The sequence below is a fragment of the Microtus pennsylvanicus genome, chromosome X (assembly GCF_037038515.1).
Source record: "Microtus pennsylvanicus isolate mMicPen1 chromosome X, mMicPen1.hap1, whole genome shotgun sequence".
NCBI classification, from domain to species: Eukaryota; Metazoa; Chordata; class Mammalia; order Rodentia; family Cricetidae; genus Microtus; species Microtus pennsylvanicus.
The window spans coordinates 137,374,719-137,390,656 of record NC_134601.1 but is presented as its reverse complement, the minus strand read 5'-3'; the positions used below and the strand labels follow the sequence as shown (position 1 = coordinate 137,390,656).

Below are 15,938 nucleotides of genomic sequence, written 5' to 3'. Positions count from 1 at the left end.
ATATTAATTTCTACTCAGGTGAAGTAAAAAACATTCTTTAATGTCTTAATAAAAATCTTAATATAGTTTACTTTGTAACTTTAAGGACTTGGCTTGTATTATTGCAACATAGTCTGAGTTATCTACACTATTAAGAGCTGCTTTTAATTTCCAGAAACTTCTCAACCCCATGTTCTGTTATATGCACATTAGTGGTGACCTTAGAACTCTATAAACTGAGCCCTTTGTGACAGGTCTTTCCAAGGTAGGTCTCTATTACTTTATACTGACTTTCAGAAAAGCAGGGTCGTTTTTATTTCAGAACCTGTGTGGCAGGCCAGCCTCCAAAGGTGACCCCTCACTATCCTTACCTTCTGTATTCTACAGTTAACCAGGGTCGGTTTGTGAACATAGCAGAAGTGATGATGCATCACTGCATGTGTAAGCTATAACAGTAAGACTCCATCATCCGTCCTTTGCAAACACCACTGTGGGGGAAGCCATGCTGTGTCTTTTGGAGATGTCTACAGGAGGACAAGGAACGAAAGACGGCAAACAATCATGAACCTGGAAATAGATATTCCAGCCGCAGGCTATGCTTCAGAGACCACAAAAACTGTGAGACAGTCTTATTTTAAACTGTTAAATTATGGGGCAGTCAGTTGAACAGCGACAGATAATTGTCGGCTGTCCTGTAATTTATTCCCTACCCTTCACCCTCATATTTAGAAAGTGAAAGGGACTTCCTACAAGCAAGACTAATGCTTGGATGCTGCATGAGATGAACTTTTCCTGTCTTAGCCAAGAGCTGATGGCGTCAGAACCTGGCAGAAGTGTTTCTAATTCCTTTGCATTTGCAGACTTTGTCAGAAGCAGGTTCAGCACTTCTGAACATGTGTATTGGGTCCCCCAGAAACCACCTAGGCCTCCTATATTCAGCAGAATCCTGAGCAGGGCAAGTTGTGGATCGAATTCCAGAAGACAGCCTGCCTCTGTGGTGAAATCTCACCCCCAACCTCATCTTCCATCTTTCCAAGCTCTCTGGTTTAAGAAATCGTTGGCACCCAGTGAATTCTAGAGGGTACTCTGAGCACACTGTAGCTGACCAGTGACACTCGCCCCCCATCCCTAGCTAGTTTCCAATTCCCAGGGTAGGCCTAATCAATTTGTAAACTGCTGTGATTTTCTATTTTAAAGGATAAATGGAAAGGATTTCTGAGTGCTTACCTAAAACTCTAGACTGATAGCCACCATTCTGACAATCATCTTCATAGCAGCTCATATAATTGTTCTAGGCCACCAAGAGACACTAGACTCTTGTATTTCAAAATCTAAGCTGGAATTTCACTACATTTATTTAAACCTACTTCTGAATGGTTTCCTCTACAAAAATAGTGTCCTCCTCTTTGGCGTTAGGGATTTGCCACTACCAAATTTTAATAAGTCATCTGTGACACCATCACCCTTTTTTCCCAGGGCACCCAAAAGCCTGCTAACCTAGAGAGGTTTGGTTTGGTTTTAGCAAAGCTATGAGTAGATGATTTTGTTTTCCTCCTGTCTTCCTCCCTTGTCTAACCCTGACTACCTGGGAAACTTTTTCCCTTCCATTTCACAAAACAGGCAACAATCAAGATCAATTTGATGCTTTTTTTTTAATTAACAAAACTGCAGGTTTAAATCAGGTTTTCACTGTTTTAGAGTCCAAACGAAAGCTTTCCTTTTTCTTTTTTCTTTTTCTTTTTCTTTTTTTTTTTGTTTTTTTTTTTTTTCGAGACAAGGTTTCTCTGTGGCTTTGGAGCCTGTCCTGGAACTAGCTCTTGTAGGCCAGAGATCCGCCTGCCTCTGCCTCCCGGGTGCTGAGATTAAAGGCGTGTGCCACCACTACTCTCCTTGGCCTTTCTTTTGGAGGAATAGAATCTAGTGCTTGCAAACAGCAAACTCTGGGTCAGGCTACCCCCCACCCCCAGTCATCAAGCTTTGGCTGGGGGGTTGCTGGCTTTGACCCCCCCCAGGTCAAGGTACCATCAGGTACCAGCTGGCCTGCATGCTCTGCACCACCACCTTGGTGAAATGGCGGGCCATCAGCAGATAATTTCGAGGCTGGACCCAGTAGGCAAAGCGCATGAAAGCCATGGAGTAGAAGCCATGAGGGCTGTTGTCATGCGGCCACCGACAATAGCAGGTGGCGCCTTCATATCCCTGAAGGCAACCATTGGAAGGCCCCAGTTGGCCACAGGACCCCAGAAGTGGGTGCTAGTTATGTAATCCTGGAACTCCTTGGTCTTCACATATTCTCGAGTTTTCTGCACTAGTGCTGCCACACCTGCCATGGTCGCTTCAGATGGAGGAATGCCAACGACGGTCAAGCTGCCAGCCAACAATGGAGCACCGAATGCCGACCTCGTTGCTGACCCTGATGAAGCAACAGCCAGCAGCAGCTTTTGTGCCTCTGCCATAAAGTACACAGGGTCCCACAGGGTCCACGTGCTGCTCACACACTGCTGCCATGCTCAGCTGATGCGGGTCTATTGGCCTGGAAGGACCTGGCTGCCTGTAGCCCGTCCTTCTTCCCATACCTGAACCCACACAGGGCACTGAGGTCTCTACGAGCTACCCAGCCCACTCTCCCCAACTGTCTAGAAGAGACTTACTTGTTCCCTCTGGCCTATAACTCCATGGCAGTTCAGTTTCTCAACCAGGTACAGAAATTCAGTCTTCAGTAATTTGAAGACATAGTATCATTTTACCCCTAAATATTTTAGCATCTGTCTTTTAGGAACAAAGGTATTTGTCTGCCTAGCCACAATGCCATTATCCACTGATAAATATGCAGGTCTGTATACAGCACTGTTAGCTGGTAGTACATAGTTACTGTTAGAGCTTGATGGCTGCCTTTGTTTCTGTTTCTCTCATTCTTGTTAGAAAGAACAAATTCAAAAGCCAGTCAGAGTTCACATTTGATTTATACCTGGGCTTAATCTCCTTTAATCTAGGACAGTTTCCCACCCACTCCTTTTTGTCTTGTGTAGAAACATTGATATTATTAAAGAGTCTAAACTATTGACTTCTCAGAATGTCCTTAATTTGAATTTGTGGGCTTTTTCATAACTCATTGTTCTTGTTTTTATAAAACAAGAACACCAATTATATTGTCTTTAGTACATTATTAGGAAGGCACCTGGTGTCACTGTGTTCCATCATTGTGGAACCTGGGTACTTGACTACAGAGTTGTCTAACAATTTCTCCATTATAAAGGTTTTTCCCCCTTCATTAATCAACAGATAATCTTAGGATGCACTTTGATAGTATATGGGCACCCTATTCTCCAACAACTTTCCGTAATAAATTTTTGTCTGTTAATGAAAAATCTTTAAAAGACTTACTTTATTTTATGCACATGTGTATATGTATATTTATGTACCTATTGTGTAATGAGCCTGTGGAGACCAGAAGAGGGTTTCTGATCCCCTGGAGCTGGAGTTATGGGTATTTGGTAACTAAATTCAGGTCCTCTGGAAGAGCGGCAGGCACTCTTAACCACTGAACCACCTCTCCAGTCCCACTGAAAATGACAAACTTTGTGGCTATTTTCCCAATGATTTTACTTTGTATAGTTAAAAAAAGGGCAATTGTTGGGCTAGAGAGATGGCTCAGTGGTTAAGAACACTTGTTACTCTTGCAGAGGACTTAGGTTCAATTCCCAGCACCCACATGGCTTTTTGTAACCTTCTGTAATTCCTGTTCCAGGGGATCTGAAACCCTCTGGCCTTCAAGGACATAAGGCACACACATGTTGCACATATATGCATGTAGGTAAGATGCTCATACATATAAACATAAAATACATCCTAATTTTTATAAATAGCAATTGTTGAAAAGTAATTGCATATGCATTAAAATACTAATACCTTCTGTGGTGATTTACAAACAAGTAACCTTTAAAATGAATGTTATTTGTGTAAGCACCCAGCATTGTTCTTTAAAAGGGAAGGACTTATAACCTGTTTTTCCAGAAGGCTGGGAATTATAGGTGATCAATAGCCTGGTGATCTGCATTATTTGTTGGGCCAGGCCTCTCTCACAACTAGGACCAGAGATGGCTAATACCCAGGTGACCTCTATGCTATCTGTATGACGGAGACCAGGCCAGATCCTTTCCCTAGTCCCTTAAGCTAGTATAGGTAGCCTGCCTATCTCTAGAACCCATTTTCTTGGAAGAAATGACATGTACATTGAGCTGAGTTTTGGTTATGCCTTCTTGTGCAATGGGGATTGTCTTATCCCAGGATATTTTTTCCAAATTATAATATGTTTAAATATGCTGGCAATAAACCTGGCCTCTGTTTATCTAGGTTGACAAGTCAGCCTAAACCTAGTTTTCATTCTCACCTCTTCACAGTTCATCTTCCTATGTGCTGTGATACCTGCAGGAACCCTTCCAGTGTATATTTACATCTCTGCTACTGTAGTGATAAGAGCGGCGGCGGGGCTGCATCCCCAGCACCCCGGCTGCCTGCTAGCTTATGCCCGAAATAACAACACACAAACTGTATTCATTTAAACACTGCTTGGCCCATTTCCATCTAGCCTCTTCTAGGCTAATTCTCACCTATTAATTTAGCCCATCTCTAATCATCTGTGTTGCACCCCAAGGTGCGCTTACTGGGAAGATTCTAGCCTACGTCCATCCTGGGTCGGAGCTGAATCATCTCTGCCCAGGAGAGCGGAGCATGGCGTCTCTATCTGAGGCGTCTTACCTGACTTCCTCTTCCTCCTAGCATTCTGTTCTGTTTACTCCACCCACCTATGTTCTAAGCTATGAGCCCAAGCAGTTTGTTTACTACTTAACCAATGAAATCAACAGATTGATATATGACATTCCCACATCACTTCCCTTTTTTCTGTTTAAACAAAAAAAGGAAGGCTTTAACTTTAACATAGCATAATACATATAACAAAACAGTTATCAAGTAAAGATTACAATAATCTTTATCATAACTAAGGAAAACTATAACTATTCTTAACTCCATCAAAGACTCCAGAAAGATACAATATTACCTAAGCAAACAAGAAAAAAGTAACTTTCAAACTCTAGAAATGACAGAGACATCTTGCTGCCTGGACAGTCACCCAAAGTTTTTCTGTATTGTTGGGGTATCAATCTTCGCCCTACAGGCCCATAGTATCCAGAGACATTTCCATGAAGCAGGACATTTCAAAGTCAGTTTAGTCACTATCTGTTGTGTCCTGCAGAATGTCTCGCAGACTCTTTCATGAATCAGAAACCCCGAAAGATCATCTCACCTTTAGGCAAGTTCAGTAGTCCTCTCTCTGTGGTTCTCTGTGTCCAGTTTATGCAATAGTCCAGGCAAGAGCAGTTTCTTGCCCAAATGGCTATCAAACTCCATAAGGATCCTCTTCTATGCCCATCTTCTTCTTGAAGTAGATTGGTGCTGCCAGGAGCAGAGTGTCTCATTGTCATGAAAAGTCCTAAGTTATTAAAACATTAAATGCCATATTCTGCAGTCTTTGAAAGATATGAAGAATGTCTATCTAACTGAAATGTATCTCTATATATCTAGAAAATCTAACTAACATGACTACAAGCTTGACCATTACTGATGATTATCCATAACCTATTTTTTAATTATACATTACATTTTTAATGAACTACACAATCACAATATATTAATCAATAGCAGAAGTACATATAACAAAATTGACCTTAAATCTCTATCAATAAAGCAAAATCTATACTAATACAAATTATTCATATCTATATCATATCCCCCTTTAAATGTTAAAGAATGTTTATAAACCATATTTGGGAACATGGGCGCAGTTTTTTCTCTCCAAACTGCTTCCTGCTGAATGGGGGCATCATTAATTAGGTCTTTCATGGTATAATCTGTGTGCTAGTTTCATCTCAGTTGGCAGTTGAGTGAAGCAATTTTCTGAAGGTGTTCACACCAACCCTTCAGGAGGGCGTGGTCCATCATACCAAATCGGAATAGAAGAAATGAACAGGGTCTCATCCTCTGTGAAAACAAAATAAGAAACTCCTTTCCAAAGCATCATGTCCTTAGATCCAAATTTCAAAGTCAAGACATTTTCAAAATATCTATGTTGGATTAGTTCAGCAGCATTTATAAACAAATATCTTTTAGCAGCTGTTGCTCTTTCCTCAGCATTCAAATAATTCAAACAGAGCATAATAGCATACTGTATCAAGATTCTCTGTGTATTTTCTATCTTTGTGCGCTTTATTTTAACCTCTATTTTGTTTATTTTTACTTTTATTTTTTTGCTTTTTGAGACAGGTTCTCTGTATCTTTGACCTGGAATGACTCTGTAGACCACGCTGTCCTTGAACTCTCAGAGATTTGCCTGTCTCTGCTTCACAGGCATTGGGATTAAAGGTGTACACTACTACACCTTGAACTACAGAGATCTGTTTGTCTCTGCCTTCTAGGCACTAGGATTAAAGGCGTGTACTACCACACCTTGAAGTCACAGAGGTCAGTCTCCCTCTGCCTCCCAAGTGTTGGGATTAAAGGTGTGTACTACCACACACAACAACTCTCTTGCTTTTTTTGTTTTGTTTTTTACTTTAAGAACTTCAACTTTTAGTCTGCATATATTTTTAACACGCTGTAAATCATTTAAAAATTTTCTTTGTCTTTGAATCTTTTTACTGTATCTCTCTCTCTTTTTCTGACCACATGAGTCTTTAATTTACCAAGCAATCTCAGTAGGACTAAAGCCGTGGCTTTGCTGGCTGGATCCAGCCCATTCCTTAGCTTTCCAGCCTCATGGCTGAGGTACTGGCTGTAACCATGTTTATAGCCACAACTCTATGGCGTTTCAAGGTCCTTGTCAGCAAGCCAGCTTCAGCAGCCTGTGCTTGCAAACCGCACGAACCGCCTGCGTAAAAGAGTCAGAGTTTGCCCTGGCAGGACAGCCCAGAAAGCCAGCTTTTTTTGTTTGTTTGTTTGTTTTTTGTTTTTCGAGACAGGGTTTCTCTGTGGCTTTGGAGCCTGTCCTGGAACTAGCTCTTGTAGACCAGGCTGGTCTCGAACTCACAGAGATCCGCCTGCCTCTGCCTCCCAAGTGCTGGCATTTTTAAAATGCGCAGCTTTTTTCCTGCTATGGCTGAAAACCGAAAAGCATGCATTCAGCTTTTCATCAACACCGTTTAAGTGTTTCGTGGCAGGACCTCTTAATGAGCTGCAGGGTTTTGCAGCTAAAGCTGAGTCAGGAAGCCTCTCTTAGATGAGAGCGCTTGCTTGCCTCTGGCAAGCAGAGTAGACCTGAGAAATTGCCACAAGAATCATGCTTTACTCTATTCTTTTCCAAGCTTTCTTAGGCTTTCTGTGGACTCAGTTAGCCACATGTCTGGGCACCATTCTGTAGTGATAAGAGCGGCGGCGGGGTTGCATCCCCAGCACCCCGGCTGCCTGCTAGCTTATGCCTGAAATAACACACAAACTGTATTCATTTAAACACTGCTTGGCCCATTTCTATCTAGCCTCTTCTAGGCTAATTCTTGGTCACAGGGCCTTTGGAATCCTGCTTGACATGAGTGACCACAAGCCAACCCACTTGCAAATGAGTGCTTTCAGTTCTTTTTAAGTTTTTATTTTGAAATAATTTCAAACTCATAGGAAAGTTGGAATACTCTTTACAGTCCCAAGAAAGAAAAAAAGAAAGAAAGCCCCTCATATATCCTTTATCTAGATTCACAGTGAGAGTCTATCTTTCCTCCCCCCCCCCCCCCAGAACACTATGTAACTGAGGATGGCCTTAAACTGCTGATCCTCTGCTTTCACCTTTGGAGAGGTAGAGTTATAGGCATGTGTTACCATACCTGGATCTAAGAGTCTTTCGTTCTGTTTGTTGTTTCTTTCTCTTGCTTTCTTCATTTCTTCCTTTCTCCGAGAGTATTTAACTCTGGTGTATATTTCCTGGCATGTAGGCATCCACATACTTTCTTTTACAACAGCCTTAAAATCAAGACATGTACCATCAAAACTAGTATACAATCCATAAGCAAATTTTGCCAATTGTCATTGTAATATCCCATAGAACAATATTTGTTTATTTATTATTTTTGGCTTTTCAGAACAGGGTTTCTCTGTAGCTTTGGAGCCTGTCCTGGAACTCATTTGTGTAGACCAGGCTGCCCTCAAACTCCCAGTGCTGGGATTAAAGGCATGCACTACCACCTGACAAGGACTTATTTTTATTGACTGTGTCCTTGAAGATTCAGTTCGAGCCTAAAGTTTAGTGGAATGTCCCTCAGTTTGTTTCCTTATGCCCATCTCTATGATCTGAATATGGATGTATTCTTGGAAAAATTTCATAGCTTGGGGTGGACACGGTGGTGCACACCTTTAATCCCAGCACCTGTGAGACAAAGGCAGATGGATCTCTATGAGTTTGAGGTCATCCAGGAATATACAATGAGACCCTGTCTCAAAAATATTCATATTGGAACCTAACTCCCAAGATGTCAGTTCCAAGTGGGGCCTACCAGGCCTCGTAGTGTGCCCTTTAATCTAGCATTTGGGAAGTAGAGGCAGGAGGACCAGATTTTAAAGTCATTCTTAGCTATATATTAAACAAGACTCTCTAGTAGACTAGAACCGAGAGATTGGGGAGGATTGTAAAGGGAATTTATTAATTTGGCTTACATGATATGTGTTTGGGTGGAAGCTTCACCTTAGCCCCTGGCATCCATTTATCCAAAGAGTCTGGATGTTTAGTTGAAAGCATCACCTCAGCCCTTGGCGCCCATATATCCATATGTTTGGGTGGAAGTTCCATCCCAACGCTCTTCCCCTGGGAGTTGCTTCAGTCCAGACTCCACCTCTGAGAAGGCCTGCCAAACAGTAACCCCTCCCCAGAGATGCTCAAGACTGCTGCCACAGAGTATTTAAACTGCCCCCCAGAGAACAAACACGTGGTTTTCTGGTCTTCTTTTCCCATCTCTTTGTGGGGCAGGAAGGCCACCCAGGAGCAATGGTATTCATTAAACCTGGACTTTTTCTAATTCAGTTTGATTTGGTCTGATTCAGATTATTGAATCTGAATCAAAAACCTTTCATCTGGAGGTCCCACCGAGAAGGCTGTTTTTCCCATCGACACGGGGCCACAGGTTGGGAAAACACCCTCCCTCGTACCTGCTCTCTGTCAGGCTAAGATCGGCTTCCTCTGGGTAAGTTCCAATTTCCAAGTCATTGCCTTTAGAGGCCCAGGGCAGCATACGATTTCCAGGCTGTCCTGTGGAAGACATGGCCATACAGGTGCCCAACCTGACTGGGACAAGGGCCTGCCTTGTCCCTATGGGATTCCTTTATTAGATGTCCTGTTAAGTGTATTTCTCATACCCCTCTGATTTTTTTTTTTTTTTTTTTTTTTTGGTTTTTCGAGACAGGGTTTCTCCGTGGTTTTGGAGCCTGTCCTGGAACTAGCTCATGTAGACCAGGCTGGTCTCGAACTCACAGAGATCCGCCTGTCTCTGCCTCCCGAGTGCTGGGATTAAAGGCGTGCGCCACCACCGCCCGGCTACCCCTCTGATTTTGACCCAAAATCTACCACAGTGAATGCATTGCATTAGGCATTGGGTTTGGCATAGACTTGCGAAATGGGTACCTAGAATTCGAGGCCTAATTCTCAAACGCCCTTGGGCTGCCTTTTATAAAATCTTTTTAAATTGGCGCTATCTGACACCATATGTCCTTAACGCCTCAAATTTTTACCAGCATGTAAACAAGTAAATAAGCCCCCATATGCCCATGGTTTCTGGATGCTGTGCTCCCCCCTCCCCAAACCCCTTCCCTGCTTCTCACTGCTTGTTTTTGTCTGCACTCCTGGCATGTGACCTGGTCATGCTGGGATCCTCCCGTCCCCCTGCCCTCCCACCCTGAGCTGCATAGGTGTTCCACTTTTAGTTTCTGTTCCCCTACAGCATCTGTTGATCTGCCCTCAGTGGGGCCACCTGTGTGCTTTCTGGCTTCTGCAGCCTACACCAGGATTTTAAGTTGGTCAGCTGACAGTTTCCTGGAAAAAGTTATGTCTGTCTGTTAATATATATATGTATAAATAATGTGGCCACAGTATTCTTGTTTTATGTCTGTGTGTGTATGTTTGTTTTAAAATCTGTAAAACTTATAACTCCAGATTACAACAGCTCTGGAAAAAATACAAACGTGGATAGCTGCCCTTTTGGTTGAGGTCAAAGTAAAAACCTCAGCGCCATCTTTGGTAAGAGTACCCACGGGTGTTGGTTCTACCAAGGAGATAATCTGCCGCCAATATGTTTTGACTTAATAAAATATTCCTTCTAATCTTCTTGCCTTCACTGGCACTGATAAGCTATAACTGATTGGGTAAGCTATATGTCTAAATTTAACTTACATGTCTAATTTATATATACCTAGCAGGTAATGGTACCCTGATGTTCAAGTGCCTATACAGATCTGAGAGTATGGGATTTAACAAAAGATCTTATGACAGAGAGACATGCTAGCTCCTGTAGATGCATGGTTGCAGAAGACCTTCTGCTTAGAGGCTTGCCTTTGAATATGGCAAAGCCATCCACACAGCAGAAAGCTGCTTTTACCTCTTCAGCTTCCTGGACACTACACCAGGGGATCAATCGTCTCACCCTGCCAAGACAGGTAGACTAAACCCCCGCACAGGAAAATCTTCAGGCCTCCTGGGCTCAGCAGTTAAAGGCAATTACTGGTGTTTGCCAAAAACTATGGAGAGACTTGGGATTGTCTGGGTAGCTAAAAAAGCTGTCTCACTTCTGCTCCTTTCTTTATCCCTCCCAGATCTGTCTGAGGGCGTTTGATGACTTAGGGTACTGGTAGTTCATCACTTTATTTGCTAAGTGTCCTGTAAAACAATATAGGCTTCATAGTCCAGGATTAACAGGTTTTAGGTGTATCTTCAGAGTTTCCAATTTCCTTTAATTGTCTTCTAAAATGTTCATGCCTTTTAACCTAAAGCCATAGCCTTTTGCTATGACACCAAGGCATAAATCTGTTCCAGTTGTCTTACAGATACCTGCAGGTTCCTTAAAAAAAAAAAGTCCTGCTGTATCAAGAAATCTGGTCTGATAAAAACAATCTCCAGATTCTATTTTAACTCCGCCCATTTTCAAGCATATTTTGCAGGCCACTCCTGCTGTCTGGGCCAAGACCAGCTTACAGAGGGCCTTCTAGGTAATGCCAGAACCTACACTAGCTCCTGGAACTTCATCATTAGTACCACCTCTCCTGGCTCAAATGGACACCTACCCAACAACTAAAATCTGGTTTTAAAGGGCATATCTGCTCTCGTCTCACTTATTCTCTGTACAACCAGGGCACTTCTCTGAACTCTTCCCATGGCTAGCCCCATGCATAGGGCCGATAATAACAATATATCTTTTCTCCTAGCCACCTGCCTTCTCATCTCCCTCAAGGAACAGATGCCTGAGATCTCCAGGATGGCAGTTAACCAGATGTTTCTCTAGTCACTCCTCCCGCTGAGTGTGAACCCATCAACTCCCAACTCTCCCCATTCCCACATCGTCCCATGCCCGCAGGAAGTAGCCAGACTTGGGCCGGCACCCCTATACCCAAAGAGTCTGGGATGTGTGGGTGGAAGCTTCACCTCAGCCCCTGGTATCCATATATCCAAAGAGTCTGGGAGTTGCCTCAGTCCAGAGTCCACCTCCAAGAAAGCCTGCCAAACATTGACCCCTCCCCAGAGATGCTCCAGACTACTCCCACAGTGTATTTAAACTGCCTCCCCAGAGAACAAACTCATGATTTTCCAGTCTTTCTTCCCCTGCTCCTCTCTGGGAGACTGGAAGGCCACACAGGAAAAATGGTATCCATTAAACCTGGACTTTCTCTAATTCATTTGATTTGGTCTGTTTTTGATTATTGCATTGGCGGTGAGATTTATTGGGACACAGAAACTTCTCAGTATAGTCTGGGTAGTCCAGCAGTGGCTGTGTTCACACAGGAGAGAGTCTAGGAACCCGGTAGCTGCTCCATGCAGGAAGCTAGATGACTAAACAGCTCCAGTCTGGCCTGGAGCATACCCTGAGTTTCCGGTCTTCAGTTCACGTCAGAAGGCTGAAGAAACTAGGCTCTGCTATCACTGGCGGATGGTGGCAGGGTGGCGGTTCTGTCGGCAGCAGCACTCAACAGCTAAGGCGAGCAGGCAAAACGCCAAAGATTTTTTTCCTCCGACCTCTTTCTGTCTGGGCCACTGGAAAGTGCTGCCCGTGTTGAGGGTGGGTCCTTCCACTTCCGCTAACCTAATCAAAATTGCTCACAGGCCTGCCAGAGGCTTGGCTCATGGGGAATTCTTAGAAGGAGAGAAACCTCGCCAAATGCTGAATTTCCCAAATGCTTAAATTTTAGACCTCCTGGCTTCCAGAACTGCGAGGAATATATTTCTGTTATTTAAAAATTACCCAGGCTAAGGAATTTCATTAGAGCATCTCAAACTGACTGTGACAGCTATCTTGAGGGTGTTCATTTTTGGCAGGCACACAATAGAAGAGATGTTGTACCTCCAGGGCATTGTATTAGGAAGCACGCCGTCTCTGGCTCTTTATGATGTTAAGGTTGTGGTTGCCAGCTTTCTCCCCTGGAAAGTCAGGGGTTCCCCCTTTGCAATTAATAAGTAATTTGTGGGAAGATACTTTGAGACATTGTAAATGTCTCCTCATTAAATATTTAACCCTTGAGTGCTACCATCTCTTGATGAGTCTTCCTAGAATCAAGCATTATAATGACATTTCACTTTCTAAGAGTTTTCCTCTCCTAATTTCAGACATTAAACATCAGAAATGTATTTCACTAAATTTGCCCTGGAATGCTGGTCAAGGCTTTTGCTTTGTTTTGTTTTGTTTTATTGGGGGGGGTGTTGTTTTTAAAACATGGAACTGTTTCTGAATTTGTGTCTTTATAAAAATGGGACATTCAAGATTTTTTTTGCCCTCTTCCATGCTGAGTTCCTTGGAATATTCGCTCATCATTTCTACCAAAGGGAATAAATAGCATTGTGCCTCATGAGGCTGGATGAATAAAACAATAGGCCGTTATATCGGCTCTGCTATTTTCAGTCAGTGCTAAAAGCAATTTTCCAGCCATCTGTGGCCCTTATTCGAATCTCTCATTCTTTACTGTTTCTCTCAGGTGTGTACAGCGGCCAAAGGTGGGGTGCTCCTCTCACCCCCGCCAGGAGCTATATAGGATGACGATGGTTGTTTGGTGTGTTGTGTCTCAGTTTGCCCCTTTGTATGGTCTCCTAGCCGGGGTCCCTCAGTATAAATGGCAAAAGATCAGTTGTGCCCCGCCTCTGTGGAACCACTGCCTCCTCTCAATATCTTGCGTATATTGCCTTTGCCTTTTGCACAGGCCCACAGCCCCCTGGCCGTCAGGTCAACTGTGAGCCCAGCAGATGCTGCACTTTTCCTTCACTTCCTCTCTGCTCAGGGCCCACTTTGGAGGGTCCTATTGCAGGGGAGGGGCATGTTTATTGCTCACCAAATAGCTCCCAGCTGGACCTAAGACTTAAGTTGACACAAGAGAGTAACAGGAGAAAAGCATACGAACTTGTAAGAGATTTACATAACCGAGGAGGTGGCAGGACTGATGCTCTTTTGTATTAGGTTGGACAAAGAGAGGCAAATTGTAGAAAGTCAGTCAGTGGGAGATCTGTGTGCGCAGAATTCTCTCCACTGAAAATTGTTTCTCTTGCTATGCAGAGGGCATGTTTCTATGAGGAAGTTCGTCTGTTTTTCTGAAGAAATGAATCTGCTGGGTGCCTTTAGAAAGGAATCCCTGTGGCTGAGTGGCACATTTTGGGGTGCCATATTCACTCTTGTAGAGGTAGTAGTGCTCACTCCTAACAACTACTCTTTGCATCAGAAATAAAAGCTTAACTTTCCCCCGTGAGATGACCAACTATTTTACATCTCAGGAAGATACATACGAACAGAATTTTGACTTTAAAAAAGTTTTCATGGGTACTGGGGATGGAACCAAAGGCTTGCACTTGCTAGGCAAATGCTCAGCCCTAAAACTCTTTATTTAAAAAATACACTATGTAATGGGAACAGGAGGGATCAGGTGGGGAAAGATGGAGGGAGAGAGTAGGAGAGACAGCTGGTACCTGGAGGGCATCTTGGGGAGTGGCTAGACACCTAGGGCAGTGGAAACTCTCAGGAATCTATGAGGGTGACCCTAGCTAAGACCTCTAGCAAAGCAGGATATGGAGTCTGAACTGGCCAGCTCCTGTAACCAGGCAAGGCTTCCAGTGGAGGGAACCTTTGACTTACAGTTTGTCCTGCCTACAGAATGTACTGGGGTAAAGTTGGCACAGAAATTGTGGGTGACAACCAATGACTGGCCCAGCTTGAGACCCACAGCATGAGAGGGAGTCACCCCTGAGAGCCAGGACTGAGAGGTGGGAGACCTAGGAAAGAACCAAACACAACTGGCAAATTAAAAAAAAAATCAACGAAATGACACCTAATGATATTCTTCTATACTACAGATTGGTGCCCAACTGTCATCAGAGAGGCTTCATCCGGGAACTGATGGGAGCAGATGCAGAGACCCACAGCCAAACATTAGGTGGAACTCGGAACTCGGGGAATCCTGTGGAAGAGGTGGGAGGAAGAATTGTAGCAGCCATGGGGGTCAAGGGCACCACAAGAAAATCCATAGAACCAACTATCCAGGGCTCATAGGAGCTTACAGAACCTGAATGGACGAACAACCAGGGAGCCTGCATGGGACTGACCTAGGCCCTCTGCACATATGTTACAGTGATGGAACTTGATCTTCTTGTGGGACTCCTAACAGTGGAAGCAGGGGCTGTCTCTGACTCTGTCACCTGCTTTTGGGACCCTTCTACCAGATTGCTTTGTCCAGCCATAATAGAAGAGGAGGTGCCTAGTCCTACTGCAACTTGATATACCATGGCTGGCTGTTATCCATAGGAGGCCTGCCTGTATCTGAAGAGAAACAGGAGGAGTAGTGGATGCGGGGAGGGACGGAGAGGAGAGGAGAGGAGAGGAGAGGAGAGGAGAGGAGAGGAGAGGAGAGGAGAGGAGAGGAGAGAAACATTGATTGGGATATAAAAACAAACAAATATTCTATGAGTTCATAGAATATTTAATTAACTGGGCTGGGAAAATAGCCCAGTTAATAAAGTACTTGCCTTGGAAGCATAGGGACCTGAGCAAGAGCTCCAGAACCCACATCAAAAGCCAAGTGTGCACTGCCAAGTACACACTCAGCGTTTAAGAACATGTTCTCCAGCTGGTGTGGTGGTACACACCCCTAATCCCAGTACTGAGGGGCCAGAGGCAGGAGGAACTCTGATGGAGGAAGGTCATTGGTTAAATTAAAAGAAACTGCTTTGGCCCATCTCATTGGTTAGGAGATAGGTGGGAGGAGTAAACAGAACAGAACGCTGGGAGGAAGAGGAAGTGAGGTCAGACTCCGCAGCTCTCCTCTCCGGAGCAGACGCAAGAGAGACGCCATGCTACCTGCTCCAGGGAAGACGCACGCTATGAAGCTCCGACCCAGGATGGACTTAGGCTAGAATCTTCCCGGTAAGCGCACCTAGGGACGCTACACAGATGATTAGAAATGGGCTAGTCCAGGTGTGAGAATTAGCCTAGAAGAGAATGGGCCAAGCAGTGTTTAAAAGAATACAGTGTCCGTGTAATTATTTCGGGGCATAAGCTAGCCGAGCCGGGCAGGTGGCTGGGGTCTTGGGGATGCAGCCCTGCCGCCGCCCCCTATTACTACAAATGACGCCCAGACGTGTGGCTAACTAAACCCACTTAAAAAACCTGAGAAGGCTTAAAAATAAGGAAGAGAGCGTTTAACACAGATTTTTGCTGTTTGTTGGTGGCGTGCTGTAGAGAGATTTC

At 44.0% G+C, this 15,938-nt stretch overlaps 1 protein-coding gene across 2 annotated transcripts in view; it reads left to right on the top strand.

The window, feature by feature from the left end:
- The window catches only part of CXHXorf38 (chromosome X CXorf38 homolog), a 36,608-nt gene extending 21,546 nt beyond the window's left edge, over positions 1-15,062 (top strand). Inside the window, exon 7 of one of the 2 annotated variants that reach the window (XM_075956848.1) lies at positions 14,549-15,062. The gene's annotated coding sequence lies outside the window, so the exon portion shown is untranslated. Of the gene's footprint in view, positions 1-366; positions 3,286-14,548 lie in introns of those variants that run through there. The other variant, XM_075956849.1, reaches the window with a different exon arrangement.
- The last annotated feature ends 876 nt before the right edge of the window (positions 15,063-15,938 follow it).